The following is a 16,917-nucleotide window of genomic DNA, read 5'->3' on the forward strand; positions in this document are numbered from 1 at the left end:
GGCGGCATGGCCAAGCGGTAAGGCAGGGGACTGCAAATCCTTTATCCCCAGTTCAAATCTGGGTGCCGCCTGATCAATAAAATACTTAGGTTTTTTTTATAGTGCTGATCGAATTCGATAAATTTTTACTTCGCATAAGTTCGGGCAAGAGAGTAACTGGGCCTGCCGATACTGGGTTTAGAGAAACCATACCATAGTTCTATCCTCAAACTAGGGTTAGGGTTTGTTTTGACGGTAGTGGCCAAAATGGTTATCAATAGGGGTGAGGTAGTGTTTCCTTATTCTTTTATTATATGAATTTGAATTGGTTCTTAATTGAGATTCGATTTGATAATTTTAAAATACGAGGATAAGATGTCAGAAATCTTGGTATCCAAAGAAAGGTCCCTAAGGGGCATTCTTTTTTTTTTTCAATCTAAGATTCAAGAAGGGACTCCACGAAAGAATATCAAGACTTACTAATTATTATACATTTTTTTATCGTACATCTTATGTTACCTACATACACTAAAGTAAGGACTACTTAATTCTAACGAGAATCAGATTAAATAGGTCGATCAAAAATCAATTTAGGAGTTGTATTATGGATAAAATCTCTTCATTCTTTCATAGAATGATACAAAGCAAGGCTGCAGGGTTTAGGTCAAAAATAAACATTAGGTAAGGTAGGTATCCAATAAATATTTATCTATCGATAATTTTATGGTATATTCGGGCGTCCTTTGCTTAAAAAAAAAAAAAAGAGTAACAAAAGGAATAAAAAATCTTCCTATTCCCGCTTCTTCTATTCAGGACATCATTCCCGTACTCTTTCTTTTTTAAGGAAAAAAGGGCTATAGTATCTCGTATTTTTAATGCTCTCTAATTCTACCAGAATTCCTATAAGAATTTGTTAGGAGTAAATTCCTTGAACTGATTGATCCATGGCCTTAGGGCGGAATCCCTTTTTGACTCTGTACCCTTGATTCCACTATGATTATTGATCAATAGTAGAATAATCCCTTCATAGAAATAGGAGACATAATTTAGATGGATATAGTAAGTCTCGCTTGGGCTGCTTTAATGGTAGTCTTTACATTTTCTCTTTCACTAGTAGTATGGGGAAGGAGTGGACTCTAGGGATACTACTAATTGATTAAGTAATCAAATTGTTGTATCAATTCTTTTCTTTAATGGATCATTTTGCATTAATCATTTTGTCAAACGTTATTCTTTAATCTTTTTCTTTAGTTTTGTTTCACTCCTGTAAGAAACTCTTGTATTGTAAGTTGTAATGTAAGAAAGAGCCATTATACCAATTCAGAATTTCTACTAGAAATGACGAATGGTTAAAAAAAGTTCTATACATAAGAAAATTAGACTTTCTTCCACGGAACTATTCACGGCATATCACACATTTTCCATTTCCTTTTACTTTTTACTATAGTCTATTCTTCATATTATTTTTCTTTCCTTCCATGGATTCTTTGGTCAAGAATTGTCTTAGATTTTTTTATTTTGACCTGATTGAAATTAAGTGGATGCAATGAAAAAAGAAATTGAATTAGACTACTTAACTATTTCAATCTACTAATCTATTCTATGTAGATTCAAAGATAATATAATAGAAAGAATCTAAAGTGTCGTAGAAAAAACTATATGTAGTTCTTTCTACCACACTTTAAGATTCCAACCAGATCCTTTCATTTAAGACTTGGATTTTTTTTATTTAATCCCTTTTTAATTTCTTCAATGATTAATTGGAATTCCAATTAATTATTTTGGCTGACTGTTTTTACATAAATAATAAGTAAAAAAGAAGTAGGAACTAGAATGAACAGTGCAGTAGCAATAAATGCGAGAATATTGACTTCCATAACCTCTTTATTTTTTATTTTCACAATAACTCGGGATGTAATCCCATGGAGAGGAAAAAGGGGTATCTTGTAAATTCAAGGGTAGGGCTTGCATTCTGATAATACTGAATCAATTCAATATTATGAATATCGGATCTATCAAATCAATTCATGGATGAGAGTTATATTTCACGGATGAGAGTTATATAGTATAACATAGGAAGATCCTCTATCCACACTAAGACCAAAATGGGTTTTTTGATTGGATTAGGAATTCCCTCTTTTTTAATCCTTTTCTACTTTTTCTTTTCTATATCTCTAACCCACGAGCTTTCTTAATCTTATACTTTCTTAATCTTATACAATTTCCCTTCCTTTTTCTTATAGTTATACATACAATTATGTATGTATTATATGACCAACTTTCACTTTCTATGGGTCACATAGACATCCAAATAAGCAGTAGAAGTGAGATGGGGAAAAGAGGTCTGAAATAAAAAGGGAATACGATTTATGTATGGATTCCGGTAAAATACCGGTACTCTATTCCATAAGAGTGGAATAGGAAATTAAGATGAGGATGGTATCATCATAAAGAAAGATAGAGTAATATAATATCCTAAATTCTACTAATCCACATATCGTATGTGTGTCTTTCTTTATCGATTGGGAGTAGTGAAAAAAAAATTCCTATATGCCCTCCCTCCCTCTTTAATGAGAGATGCAAAATAAAAAAGTGAAGTAAGGGTGCCCTGTGGGTATTTGATCTTGCTCCCTGCCCCTTTTTTTCATGGAAAAAGGAAATATCAATTTCTCCATTCATTGAACCCTAGTTCGGGACTGACGGGGCTCGAACCCGCAGCTTCCGCCTTGACAGGGCGGTGCTCTGACCAATTGAACTACAATCCCCGCGGGGTGTATGGCATACCCATTCTTAAATAGAACCATAAGAAGATTCGATTCGTCTTTCGTACTCTAAGAAATAGACGAATCATATACTACATACCCACATATTATATTATACGTGGGTATAGTGAGAGTGACATAACTAGTATGTCGTGATTTTTTATCACTAAAAATGGATAATAATCCAGCCTTCAATAAGAAAAACTCTTTTGTTTGTAAGAAAGGAATGAGAGAGATATGGATTAGAAAAAAAAATTTCCCTTTTTTCTTTATCTTTTATTTCTATAGATCAGACATTTTATTTTATGGAAGAAAAACAAAAGGATTTAGTTCATACTCACGAAGCCCTAGATTTTTGGTTTGGGCCGAGCTGGATTTGAACCAGCGTAGACATTGTCAACGAATTTACAGTCCGTCCCCATTAACCACTCGGGCATCGACCCAGGAAGAATTTATTCTAGGGTTTTTGCTAATCTATGATTAACCTCCTTTCATAATACTCCCTACCCCCAGGGGAAGTCGAATCCCCGCTGCCTCCTTGAAAGAGAGATGTCCTGAACCACTAGACGATAGGGGCATCACTAGACGATAGGGCCATATACAACCGCTCGTGATTATACTATAATCATAGTATGAGCAGTTTTTTGGAATTGTCAATATACTCGAAAAGTATAAATAGATCCAAAGCAAAGAGTTTTTCCAACTTTTCTGTTATGTTTTCATCTAGGATTTTTTTTAGTTGATCGTTATAGATTAATTCTCCGTGCTTCATTTAGTGTTCATACCAAAAATGCATCCATCCCGCACTAAGTCATAAAATTCTCTAAAAATATAGAGAAAGTTTCAAAAACAAAGAAAAAAAGTGAATCAATTTAGTAGAAAAGTACTCTATCAGATTCGAACCAACGACTTACGTCTTAGCACGAGATTACTCTACCACTAATTTAAAAAGCCCTTTATCGGATTTGAACCGATGACTTATGCCTTACCATGGCATTACTCTACCACTGAGTTAAAAGGGCTTTTTATTTAATTCAAAAATTAGCCACTTGGATTTCCCATTATGGGTCTACTGCATAATGTACATATTATATATATAATATATAGAGATAGAGAGAGAGACATTATGTAGAGATTGTATATGTATATATCGATATCTTGAGAGCTCAAAATAAAATTAATAAAAAAAAACATACCCTACATAACATATCCAACTCTTCTTGGTTCAGGGTTTTCCGTTTCCGAAGACTAGTAAAATAGGCGGATTCTGGAACCCCAAGGATTCAACGGTATATGGATATGGAAAATATAAGATTTCCGATCCTAGCGGGAAAAGGCGGGGAACAGATACCCAATAGGATATAGGATCCTTGGGAGGAACTTTTGGTAATGGCCTTGATCCTCTATGCTATTTTTTATGTGTTCTTAGTTCTATTGAACTTTTTGCATTCTTTTAAACAAGAATCTAATAAACTAGAATTGAGTCAGTGGAAAAAAGGAGAGAGAGGAAAGTGTTAAATGGAGAGAGTCGACTAATCAGAGACTTTTAGGATCTTCTTTACATCAGGTAAATCTGTCGGCCCTGTCCGTTTTTTTCTTTAAGTTACGACTCTTTGCTGCTTACTTCTATCAAGCCATAGGGAAAGTCTATGATGAATTTGGAAAACTCATCTCACTCTTACTCTATGGCTCGGACTTAATGGGGGAAGAAAACATCTTCCATAATTTCTTTTTTGTTCAATTCTGGACAAAAAAGAAAAGGAAAAAAGGAATTTATAGGGACAGTGTTACCCCCTATATCCCCTAGTTTATATTGTAGGAATAATAAAACAATTTAGCAGTCTGACACACTTACGTCCTTGCAAAGTAAATAATTATTATTGTAGTCGTAACCGTAGAATAGGATCCTAATCAAAATAAATACATTTGGTTCAGGCGCTATTAGCATGGTAAGAAAAGATTTTTTTTACAGACCAGAGGGGCTATCTAAATCCTAAAGTAAAGGCGAGCGATCGAAGTAGAAGTACCAACGGCTCAGTGTCATGAACCTTCTCCATCTGATTCAATAAGGGGGAATTAGCCTTCTTGTCAAATGGCTATCCTTGACAAAGGGTACCATTTATACCATAATCTACAATGTAGCGGGTATAGTTTAGTGGTAAAAGTGTGATTCGTTCTATTAATAACTGAATTTGAAATGATATACTTAAGGCATCCTTAAGTTTTTTATTTTTATATTCCGATGAAAACTTTAGTTCTTATAAAGGATTAAATCCTTTTCCTCTCAATAGCATATTGAGGAAGAATATACATTCTGGCGATTTGTATCCAAAGACTAATTTAAATTGCATCCAAAATAAAAATAGGATTATGAGTACAGAGTCGCGAAGCATAATTTTGCATTGGATTAAGTATTCCAATTTTGAAAATATGAGTAAAGGATCTATGGATGAAGATACAAAAAAGTTGATTTCCAATCGTAACTAAATCTTCTTAAAATAAGGAATAAGGAAGCCAAATAGCTAAAAAACGATAGTTTTGGTTTACTAGAACCATCCGCATATTGTTTCAGCTCGGTGGAAACCCAATTCTTTTCCTCAGGATCTCTTGAATGAAATTAGGGAACGAAGTAAGTAGATTAGATGAATTTAGATAGAATTTCTATCTCCTACTCTATAAGGATCATCTAGAAAGCGGAGAGCTTTGGTTCCATTCAAATAGAAAAGCTGACATAGATGTTAAGTGGTGAGAATATCCATAAAGGAGCCGAATGAAATCAAAATTTCATGTTCGGTTTTGAATTAGAGACGTTAAAAATAATCAACCAACGTCGACTATAACCCCTAGCCTTCCAAGCTAACGATGCGGGTTCGATTCCCGCTACCCGCTCCATTCTGTATAAAAGGAGTATTCTATTTGTCTAGACATGTTAGAGGCTTGTATTCAAGCCTTTTTTGTCCACCAGTTTCTGGTACTCCAGAGCGGAGTAGAGCAGTTTGGTAGCTCACGAGGCTCATAACCTTGAGGTCACGGGTTCGATTCCCGTCTCCGCACTTAGCAGTCTGTATAAAAGGACTATTCTATTTCTCTAGATATGTATGGTAGAGGGGCGTATCCAACCCTTTTTTATTCATTAGTTCCCGGCCCTAGAGGGCAAAATTGAGCAGTTTGCGAAGTCACTTGCCTTCAAAAAAAGAAGGCGCAAGGCCTCTCCCTACCCTGCAGAAAATAAAAATGAAACGAAAGGGACAGTCTACCTCTCCCTTCCCTTTAAAAAAAGTTTGCCCGTTGTTTGTCTCAGTTAATACCCAATTTTTGGAGCTCTGTTGGCGAGTTCTATTTCTGCCTCTGGAGCGCCCTCTTTTTTTGAGTGGGATGCAAAGGAAGGGTAAGATAGTAAGGGATACGGCACTAGACTAACACCTAATTAATACTTAATTTAATATAAGTAGTTAAACAGTTAACTAGACTAAACTTTTTATCATAGTACTTTGATAAATTAAGCGGGCGAGCGGCGGGAATCGAACCCGTATCTTCTCCTTGGCAAGGAGATATTTTACCATTGAACTACGCTCGCTACGGTATATATTTTATAGCGTATATCCGCCTGGGTCGACCTTCTATGTCTGGGTCGACCGTTTCATTTCATTTTCTATTATATTAGAGTTTTCCTTTTTTTATTATCTGTCAATGAATATTCTAATGGGAATGGAATTTCATAATACTGAAAGAGAAGAGCTAGCAATTCGGAACGCAAATTGCGTTTTAATACGTCTCACTATTCTAATTTTTTAGAAGAAATGGCCTTTATTATTTCTTTTTTATGGGGTTAATAAATATTAACCAAATTTCATTTAAGAAATGAGAGAATTCAGAATAGCTACGAGAAAGACTAGTCCAATCCATAATGATGTACCGGAAAATACAACATTTTTATTATTTGACCAACCATCAGGAGAAGCAAATACAAGGGGTACACTAATTACTAAGACTGAGGAAGTCGCAATTAATGCAAAAACAGCTAATTGGAAAGCAATAGTCATATTTCTAATCCTCCAAGCTACCATCAAATAAAGTTGACTACATATTTGATCCCTCACTTAAACCAAAATTGTAAAAAAATACAAGAAGTAGGAGGGGTTTAATCATGAATCCATTGATTCTTCTCTTTAATTCAAATTTATTACTTAAACCGCTTTTTTATTTGGATATGGGGGTGAGAAGAGATTATTTACTCTTTATTTCACAAGCGGGTATAGCGGATCCTGTATCCGTGTATACAGTATACAGAGATATATCGAAAAGGAACTTGTATCTGATATCTTTCTAGAGGCTAATAAATCTTTTTATTTTTTATATGGCTATGTTCTATTTGTAGGAGTAAAATAAGGATTAGGCTGTGGAGAGATGGCTGAGTGGTTGATAGCTCCGGTCTTGAAAACCGGTATAGTTCTAGGAACTATCGAGGGTTCGAATCCCTCTCTCTCCTTTTGCTTATTGAATACGTTTGTTTCTTTCATTTTTATTTATTTTTTTTTTCTGTCCCTTATCTTTCTTTCATAAAAAGGAATGAATGGCTCGGCTAGATGGAATAACCGAGCCAGAACAGAAAAAAAGTAGAACAGGTATAAATAAGAAAATCTTAGTTAAGAGGGTTCATGTAAAGAACAGGTTCCAAATCACGATCGATTCCCTTTTCAAAACCTGCTGCAGCAGCTCGGGCTCTTCCTGCATGCCATAAATGGCCCACAAAAAAGAAGAATCCTAGAACAAAATGAGAAGTTGATAACCAACTTCTAGGAGAGACATAATTAACTGCATTGATCTCGGTAGCTACGCCACCCACGGAATTTAAAGAGCCTAAAGGAGCGTGGGTCATATATTCTGCTGAGCGTCGTTCTTGCCAAGGTTGTATGTCTTTTTTCAACCTACTCAAGTCCAAACCGTTGGGGCCCCTTAGAGGTTCTAACCATGGAGCACGAAGGTCCCAAAAACGCATAGTTTCCCCTCCAAAGATAACCTCCCCAGTTGGGGAACGCATTAGATATTTACCTAAACCTGTGGGTCCTTGAGCGGATCCCACATTAGCTCCAAGACGCTGGTCTCTAACTAGAAAAGTAAATGCTTGAGCTTGAGAAGCTTCTGGCCCGGTGGGTCCATAAAACTCACTCGGATAAGCTGTATTATTGAACCATACAAAACAACAAGCGATAAAACCAAAGACAGATAAAGCAGCTAAACTATAAGACAAGTAAGCTTCTCCAGACCATACAAATGCACGGCGAGCCCATGCGAAGGGTTTGGTTAAAATATGCCAAATTCCGCCAAATACACAAATAAAACCCAACCATACATGCCCACCAATTATATCTTCTAAATCATCTACACTAACAATCCACCCTTCTCCACCAAAAGGAGATTTTAGTAAATAACCAAATATAACACTGGGACTAAGGGTCAAATTGGTAATTTTTCTTACATCTCCCCCCCCAGGGGCCCAGGTATCATATACACCGCCAAAATAAAGAGCCTTGAGTACTAGAAGAAAAGCACCTAGACCTAACAAAATTAAGTGAATACCCAAAATTGTAGTCATTTTATTTCTATCTTTCCAGACATAACCAAAGAATGGAAAAGATTCCTCAAGAGTCTCGGGTCCCAGAAGCGCGTGATAAATGCCACCGAAGCCTAAGACTGCGGAGGAAATTAGGTGAAGTACGCCAGATACAAAGTACGGAAAAGTATCTAGAACTTCCCCCCCTGGCCCTACTCCCCAACCTAGAGTAGCTAAGTGTGGAAGTAAAATCAACCCTTGTTCATACATGGGCTTTTCTGGTACGAAATGGGCCACTTCAAATAGGTTCATTGCTCCGGCCCAGAATACGATTAATCCGGCATGAGCTACATGAGCTCCAAGCAGTTTACCGGACAAATTGATAAGTCTGGCATTCCCAGCCCACCAAGCAAAGCCGGTGGTTTCTTGGTCACGACCAGCTAAAACGAAAGTTCCATTAAAGAGCGTTTCCACGTGGTAGAACCTCCTCAGGGAATATAAGATTTTCATGAGGCTGATCCTGAGCTGCCATCCACGCACGAATACCCTCGTTTAAAAGAATATTTTTGGTGTAGAAAGTCTCAAATTCAGGATCTTCCGCTGCACGGATTTCCTGGGAAACAAAGTCATAGGCACGTAAGTTCAGAGCCAAGCCAACTACGCCAATAGCACTCATCCATAAACCGGTGACGGGTACAAATAGCATAAAGAAATGTAACCAACGTTTATTGGAAAAAGCAACACCAAAGATTTGGGACCAAAAGCGGTTAGCAGTGACCATTGAATAAGTTTCTTCAGCTTGAGTTGGGTTAAAAGCACGGAAGGTATTTGCACCATCACCGTCCTCAAATAGAGTGTTTTCTACGGTCGCTCCATGAATAGCGCATAGCAGAGCCGCACCTAATACTCCGGCAACTCCCATCATATGAAATGGGTTCAACGTCCAATTATGAAATCCTTGGAAGAAAAGGATGAATCGAAATATCGCTGCTACGCCAAAACTCGGCGCAAAGAACCAACCAGATTGCCCCAGTGGATAAATAAGGAATACAGAAACAAAAACAGCAATTGGACCAGAGAATGAGATTGCATTATAAGGCCGCAATTGAACAGACCGAGCAAGTTCAAATTGGCGTAACATGAAACCTATTAGTGCAAAAGCCCCGTGGAGAGCTACAAAAGTCCATAGACCGCCTAATTGACACCAACGAGTAAAATCTCCTTGTGCTTCGGGCCCCCATAGTAGCAACAAAGAGTGTGCTAAACTATTGGCAGGGGTAGAAACTGCTGCGGTTAAGAAATTACAACCTTCCAAATAGGAACTAGCCAATCCATGGGTATACCAAGAAGTTACAAAAGTTGTCCCTGTAAACCAACCCCCTAAAGCGAAATAAGCACAAGGAAAGAGCAATAGGCCAGACCATCCTACAAAAACGAAACGGTCCCTTCGTAACCAGTCATCCATAGTATCAAATAGATCATTTTCTTCTTTAGGAATTCTACCAAGGGCTATAGTCATAGTGATCCTCCTATTCAATTACTTCAACCATTTCCGAGCACCTCATATCACTTTCCAAGGCATATGATAGTTTTATTATCTGTGGACGATTTCTTTCTCGTTCAATGCCCTTTTTCAATGGTCTCGAAGAGAGAAATTTCCCATTTTTATCTATGGAGTCACAGTCACAACCGAGGTCGTGGTAAATCCATGAATTTGATTCGATTTGTTTTTCTTATACTATTTATTTGTTTTTCTTATACTATAGAAATAGAAATAAATTGTTTTTCTTATACTATAGAAAGAAATAAACCTTTGAATTCAGCATTATTCCAAGACTCCTATTTCAAAGTCTATCTTTTAAGGGAAAAATGCAAATAAAAGTAACCCTTCTTTTCCCATTCCCTCTCTATTGCATGGGTGGAAGAACTAAAATAATAGAGGATTCTGAAAAAAAAAAATGGACCTTCGAAATCCAATTTTATGTGTAGCGCAAAGGAGTTGCGATTTCTTCTTATTCCTATAGAACATCTAGTAACAAGAATATGAAATCGTAAATAGCGAAAAATTCTTGTCTTGCGCGGTCTAAGTCTAAGGAAATAAAAAAAATTCGCTTATACAATTTCATCTACATCGAATTTATATATCAGAATAGCGGATAGAGGCATCATTAAAGGAGTCAGGTCTACTTACTTTATGCTTCTTTCCAATTTTATGGTGGATTTGATAAGAACCCTTTTTGCTTTCTTGATAAATAATCGACAAAAAAAGCGTTTTTTTTATATAACCTGCTTGTTTTATTATAATTATAACAAGTCCTATATGGAAATGCCCGCTAAAGAGAAAATCTATTTGATTGTCTCTCGGCCAATATCGATTTTTAGAAAGAAAAAACAAGAATTTTCTTCTTTTTTTATTAACATTAAGAAAAAAGAATATAATTAAAATGGAATTGGCAATATAATTTTTATAGACTTTTGAAAGAAAAAAAAGGGGTTTTTTGCAACCGTTATTTCTTATTTCTTGCCTATATCATATCACGGAAACCTTTCGCTTTGGAACGTGGAGAGATGGCTGAGTGGACTAAAGCGGCGGATTGCTAATCCGTTGTACAATTTTTTTGTACCGAGGGTTCGAATCCCTCTCTTTCCGCTCCCTTGGATCATTTGGGACTTTCGAATTGGAAAGAATTCTGACCCCCGGATTTTCTCATAGATAAATGTACGAAACAAATCCAATAAGAAAAAAAAAAACTGAATTTTTACTCCTCGCGTCCAGGATTCCGTCCTGGGTCATTAGATAAGAATCCAAAGATAAAGAGTGAAACAAAGAATATCACTACTGTATAAACAAAAAGTTTGAGAGTAAGCATTACATAATCTCCAAGATTTTTTTTTAAGGAATAGATTACCAGTTTTTCCTTACCACACGGATCCACTAGGATGGTTTTTTTTTATACCTAAAAATGCAAAAAAGAATTCTTGAAAAAAATTGCAAGAATTCTTTTATAATAAGCACTCTTATCAATAGCAAAAATAGGGTTAGGTGGTTAGGTATTGTGTAGGTACCTTTAGGTACCTGCTCAACCTAGGTGCAGGGGAGTAGAAAGGCTGATCCAAATTTATTGCTGTAGCTACCCATTCAATGTAGAAGAATTTAAATTTTAGAATCGAAGGTTCATAATATAAAAATATAAAACTTCTCGGCTTTTACCCATTTTAAAATTTTTTTGGAATGAACACATCATTCAATTTGGCATACAGAGTACTAAAGATTTCATCGAAAACTTACAGCAGCTTGCCAAACAAAGGCTAATAGAAAAAAGAATAGAGGTATAACAGGCATAATATCCACGATTGGATTGAAAATAGCATAAGCTTCGGGTAATTTGGCAAAGAAAAAACTAGTAGGATAAAGAACAGAATTAAAACAGATACAGGTTAAACTAAGTATATTAGGCATAACAAGCATTTCATTCTTGTAGAGTAAATAATTGGATTTTTCTTGAGTTATTTTTTTAAGGGAAAGAAGGAAAAGGCAGATTCAAAATCTTTTTTCTTCGGACTTTCCCAAACACAAAATACCTCCTTGTATTCGCACTCTCAAATGAGAGTGGAATAAATTCGACTTTCATATAATATCTTAATAGAATTCCATGTAATGATCAATGCATTTTTTTGATTCTATATTATCCGCATGTGTAGAATACTAGCAAGAGAATATCCCTCCTTTTTTATGTAATTGAAATGGTATTGACGAATAACAAATAAACATACTAGTGTTTATTAGTGTCGCATAAAACCCGAAATGGGGCGTGGCCAAGTGGTAAGGCAGCGGGTTTTGGTCCCGTTACTCGGAGGTTCGAATCCTTCCGTCCCAGATTGTTTCTGATGAAACAAACGGTGAAATCATATAGTATTCCGTACGAGACAAAAGTTTATTAAAGAGAATAATGATATCTTATTCTTTCTCAGAAAACATAATAAAGTCTTAAGTCCAGTCAAATTGACTATCTTTATTTTCATGAAAAAATGGGATCTATCAAGCACATTCAGGATATGCCTCTACTATAAAATCACTTAGTCATATTTTTTTCTTCCTTTTGGTATTCGAGTTGAAGAAGTACGAGAATTCTATAACTACCAAAAACTTTCAATCTTTTCATTGGAATAGTTTATTTAGTTATTATAGTTAATTGTTTTTGGTACTGAAAAAATATATTACTACTAGAATTCTAATTCTAGTAATTAAATTAATTAAACTTTTTTGGAGGTTGATAGTTTATTTATTGAGGAAGAGTCAATCCTTCTTTTCTCACTTCAAGATTGATCATCTCGAGCCATCCGTTGAGGGTGGAAATTTAAGAATAAATAAGTTTTAAGCAAACTTGTTTAGTCGTCTTTTTCAAACTATGTTTCTTTCATATGATAGAATTTTAATATGGGTTTAAATAAATTGGATCTTGGCGGAGGCTTCCCGGATAAATACTTACTTTCTTTTATCCATATTGCTCCATAGATAGCAAGTTTTAATTAGTATAAAAAAACTAAACCAATGACTATTCATGATTCCATCCATATTGGATCAATTCTCTATACCACTTTGCAATGAAAAGAGGAATGTTTGTTATGGTAAAACTTCGTTTAAAACGATGTGGTAGAAAGCAACGTGCGACTTGAAGGACATGATCGATTGTGGGATTTTGCTATCCATCATTTTCCATAGTAATGAAAATGCTCTTGGCTCGACATAGCCTGTTCTATTCGTTCCGAACCAAATTTGCGCTGGGTTTAAGTAACATAGTACACGATGGAGCTCGAGAGGACAGAATTTTTTTTATCAAGGGAAAGAATCTAGGGTTAGTGAAAACTAATAAATTAGGCCAACTTTGTCAGTCTATCCTTAATATAGAAATAAATCGAAAGGTTAAAATAAGAAGAAAGTCCAATAAAAGTATATCAGAATCAATCCCTCTTATTAGATTTCTATAGAAGAGATAAATGCTTTATCGAAGGAAATAAGAAAAAAGGGTATGTTGCTACTCTTTTGAAAGAAAAAAATAGGAATTCCCGAAGTAATGTCTAAACCCAAGGATTTCACAAATCAAAGATAAAGGATTCCAGAACAAGTAAACACAATTTTCAATTGTCTCAACAACAGAGTTGGATTAGAATAAGGAATAAAAGTCAATTCGTTCGAAATGAGACAAAGAAAAGAGTTTAAAGACGACTCAAAAATTTTGGAAGGATTTTGCCTTCGAAGTTTGTCAGGCAAAATTAGCCCACTTGAGTCATGAGTATAAATGAAATTTGTTTTTTCTGTAAGGAAATTAATGCACGTCATAGTCTAATTTCTATTATTATCGACAGAAATTCGAATCATTTTCTCGAGCCGTATGAGGAGAAAACCTCATATACGTTTCTAGGGGGGGGCGTTGTTTATCTACATCTATCCCAATAAGCTGTCTATCGAATCGTTGCAATTGATGTTCGATCTCGAAGAGAAGGAAGAGATCTTCAAAAAGTAGGTTTTTATGATCCGATAAAGAATCAAACTTGTTTAAATGTTCCAGCTATTCTCTATTTCCTTGAAAAGGGTGCTCAACCAACAAGAACTGTTTATGATATTTTAAGGAAGGCAGAATTCTTTAAAGAAAAAGAAAGAACTTTGAGTTAATTGAAGAACTAAATGAATCAAAAAATAGGATAGGAGAAGATTATTAGTATTCCTAGTTGTCTAATTATTTAGACACAATTTACCTCTTTTTTAATCCTATTTGGATTTATATTATATCGTGCCAATCCAACATAAGCCCCTATTTTATTTACTTTTTCTATCTAATTTGTTTTCTTACCATTGTATTTCCATTGACAAAGGTCTATTGAACAAATAGAATTTGTAGATAGATGGGTCTCTTTATCCTCACTCCATATTCAATTTTTCCGCCTACACTTCGCTCAAATGATAAGGGTGTTCCTCTTGCATGTATTCTCATACAATATAATATATATTTTTTATAATATATATTTTTTGTTAATAAAAATCGCTAAAAATAAGGAGAATTTGGCCATCGTGATTAGGGTCGCTCTTTTTTTAACTTTACTTTAGTGGAATTTCACCGGACCTGTTCGTTTTGGCATTTGAGTGTTTTTCATGGTCGATAAAAAAAATCTTTTGATGTCTTGCTAGTTCAATGTTTTGACAGAAGCGCGCGGTGTAATTCCATTGATTTTTGGATTTCGATCGTATCTAAGATCCTTTTTTTATCTGGGTTGCTAACTCAATGGTAGAGTACTCGGCTTTTAAGTGCGACTATGATCTTTTACACATTTGGATGAAACAACAAATTCGTCCAGACTCTTGGTAGAGTCTAGAAGACCACGACTGATCCTCAAAGGTAATGAATGGAAAAAATAGCATGTCGTAATAAAATCAATCTTTTTTGAATGGAATCCAAAATTACGATTTTCTGGGTCTAATGAATAAATGGATAGAGCCTGGCTCCAATTCTGGTAAAATAAAAAGCAACGAGCTGAACTTCCTAATTGGAATGATTCCCCGCTCTAATTAGACGTTAAAAATAGATTAGTGCCGGATGCGGGGAAAGGTTGGGTTTTCCTATGAGTGGACCCTTTATTTTTTCTTTTTTTTTTTAGAAATCCTAATTATTCTTGATTATGGATTGAATAAGGGATGTTATGGATTGAATGTGTAAAAGAAGCAGTATATTGATAAAGAGGCTGTATTCCAAAGTCAAAAGAGCGATTGGCCTGCAAAAATAAAAAACTTGTTCTGTTCTTTTTTTTTAATTAGAACAAACATAAACTAATTGGGTAGAAAAGGAGCAGAAAAAGATCTGTGGATTAGACTCCCTTTCTTTCCAGGGTTTGTATTAAAAATGCAACACCCTGTTCTGACCATATTGCACTATGTATCATCATTCGATAAACCGAGAAATGCTTCTTCTCTCTGATTCAAGTAGAAATACAAATGGAAAAATTCGAAGGGTATTCAGAAAAACATAAATCTCGTCAACAATACTTTGTCTACCCACTTCTCTTTCAGGAATATATTTATGCATTTGCCCACCATTATGGATTAAATGGTTCTGAACCTGTGGAAATAGTTGTTAGTTGTAATAACAAGAAATTTAGTTCACTACTTGTGAAACGTTTAATTATTCGAATGTATCAGCAGAATTTTTTGGATAACTCGGTTAATCATCCTAACCAAGATCGATTATTGGATTACAAAAATTATTTTTATTCTGAGTTTTATTCTCAGATTCTATCTGAAGGGTTTGCGATCGTTGTGGAAATCCCATTCTCGCTACGGGAATTTTTTTGTCTGAAAGAAAAAGAAATACCAAAGTTTCAGAATTTACGCTCTATTCATTCAATATTTCCCTTTTTAGAAGACAAATTTTTGCATTTGGATTATCTATCACATATAGAAATACCCTATCCTATCCATTTGGAAATCCTGGTTCAACTCCTTCAATACCGTATCCAAGATGTTCCATCTTTGCATTTATTGCGATTCTTTCTCAACTATTATTCGAATTGGAATAGTTTTATTACTTCAATGAAATCCATTTTTTTTTTTCAAAAAGAAAATAAAAGACTATTTCAATTCCTATATAACTCTTATGTATCAGAATATGAATTTTTTTTGTTGTTTCTTCGTAAACAATCTTCTTGCTTACCATTAGCATCTTCTGGAACTTTTCTGGAACGAATCCACTTTTCTAGGAAGATGGAACATTTTGGGATAATGTACCCTGGTTTTTCTCGGAAAACCCTATGGTTCTTTATGGATCCTCTTATGCATTATGTTCGATATCAAGGAAAGGCAATTCTTGCATCAAAAGGCACTTTTTTTTTGAAGAAGAAATGGAAATGCTACCTTATCAATTTCTGGCAATATTATTTCTGTTTTTGGACTCAGCCGCGAAGAATCCATATAAACCAATTAGCAAACTCTTGCTTCGATTTTATGGGGTACCTTTCAAGTGTACAAAAAAGTTCTTTGTTAGTAAGGAATCAAATGCTGGAGAATTCATTTCTAATAGATACTCGAATGAAAAAATTCGATACCATAGTCCCCGCTACTCTCCTCATAGGATACTTATCAAAAGCTCAATTTTGTACTGGATCGGGGCATCCTATTAGTAAACCCATTTGGACAGATTTATCAGATTGGGATATTCTTGATCGATTTGGTCGGATATGTAGAAATCTTTTTCATTATCATAGTGGATCTTCGAAAAAACGGACTTTGTATCGACTAAAGTATATACTTCGACTTTCATGTGCTAGAACTTTAGCTCGTAAACATAAAAGCACGGTACGAACTTTTATGCAACGATTGGGTTCGGCATTTTTAGAAGAATTTTTTATGGAAGAAGAGCAAGTTTTTTCTTTGATGTTCACCAAAACAACTCTTTTTTCTTTCTGTGGATCACACACTGAGCGTATTTGGTATTTGGATATTATACGTATCAATGACCTGGTCAACCCTCTTAATTAATCATTAGACGAAATTAAGAAACAGGAAAGGGTTGATAAATGATCAAGAAAAAACTTTTCTATTTTTCATTCTGAAATGTTCTTTTTATTATAATA

At 35.1% G+C, this 16,917-nt stretch overlaps 7 non-coding genes across 7 annotated transcripts; 3 read left to right on the forward strand and 4 right to left on the reverse strand.

Annotated features, from left to right (window-relative positions):
* On the forward strand, positions 1-71 carry TRNAC-GCA (transfer RNA cysteine (anticodon GCA)). Its single transcript has one exon. It is a non-coding gene; the product is annotated as a tRNA-Cys (tRNA).
* A 2,599-nt stretch (positions 72-2,670) lies between these two features.
* Positions 2,671-2,744, reverse strand: TRNAD-GUC (transfer RNA aspartic acid (anticodon GUC)). The gene has a single exon. It is a non-coding gene; the product is annotated as a tRNA-Asp (tRNA).
* Positions 2,745-3,102: 358 nt separating this feature from the next.
* On the reverse strand, positions 3,103-3,184 carry TRNAY-GUA (transfer RNA tyrosine (anticodon GUA)). Its single transcript has one exon. It is a non-coding gene; the product is annotated as a tRNA-Tyr (tRNA).
* A 507-nt stretch (positions 3,185-3,691) lies between these two features.
* On the reverse strand, positions 3,692-3,763 carry TRNAT-GGU (transfer RNA threonine (anticodon GGU)). Its single transcript has one exon. It is a non-coding gene; the product is annotated as a tRNA-Thr (tRNA).
* A 2,484-nt stretch (positions 3,764-6,247) lies between these two features.
* On the reverse strand, positions 6,248-6,318 carry TRNAG-GCC (transfer RNA glycine (anticodon GCC)). The gene has a single exon. It is a non-coding gene; the product is annotated as a tRNA-Gly (tRNA).
* An 824-nt stretch (positions 6,319-7,142) lies between these two features.
* TRNAS-UGA (transfer RNA serine (anticodon UGA)) lies at positions 7,143-7,230 on the forward strand. The gene has a single exon. It is a non-coding gene; the product is annotated as a tRNA-Ser (tRNA).
* A 3,627-nt stretch (positions 7,231-10,857) lies between these two features.
* TRNAS-GCU (transfer RNA serine (anticodon GCU)) lies at positions 10,858-10,945 on the forward strand. The gene has a single exon. It is a non-coding gene; the product is annotated as a tRNA-Ser (tRNA).
* Positions 10,946-16,917: the final 5,972 nt, after the last annotated feature.

Source organism: Triticum urartu, unplaced genomic scaffold, assembly GCF_056163025.1.
Source record: "Triticum urartu cultivar PI428250 unplaced genomic scaffold, HENAU_Tu73 scaffold2, whole genome shotgun sequence".
Lineage (NCBI taxonomy): Eukaryota > Viridiplantae > Streptophyta > Magnoliopsida > Poales > Poaceae > Triticum > Triticum urartu.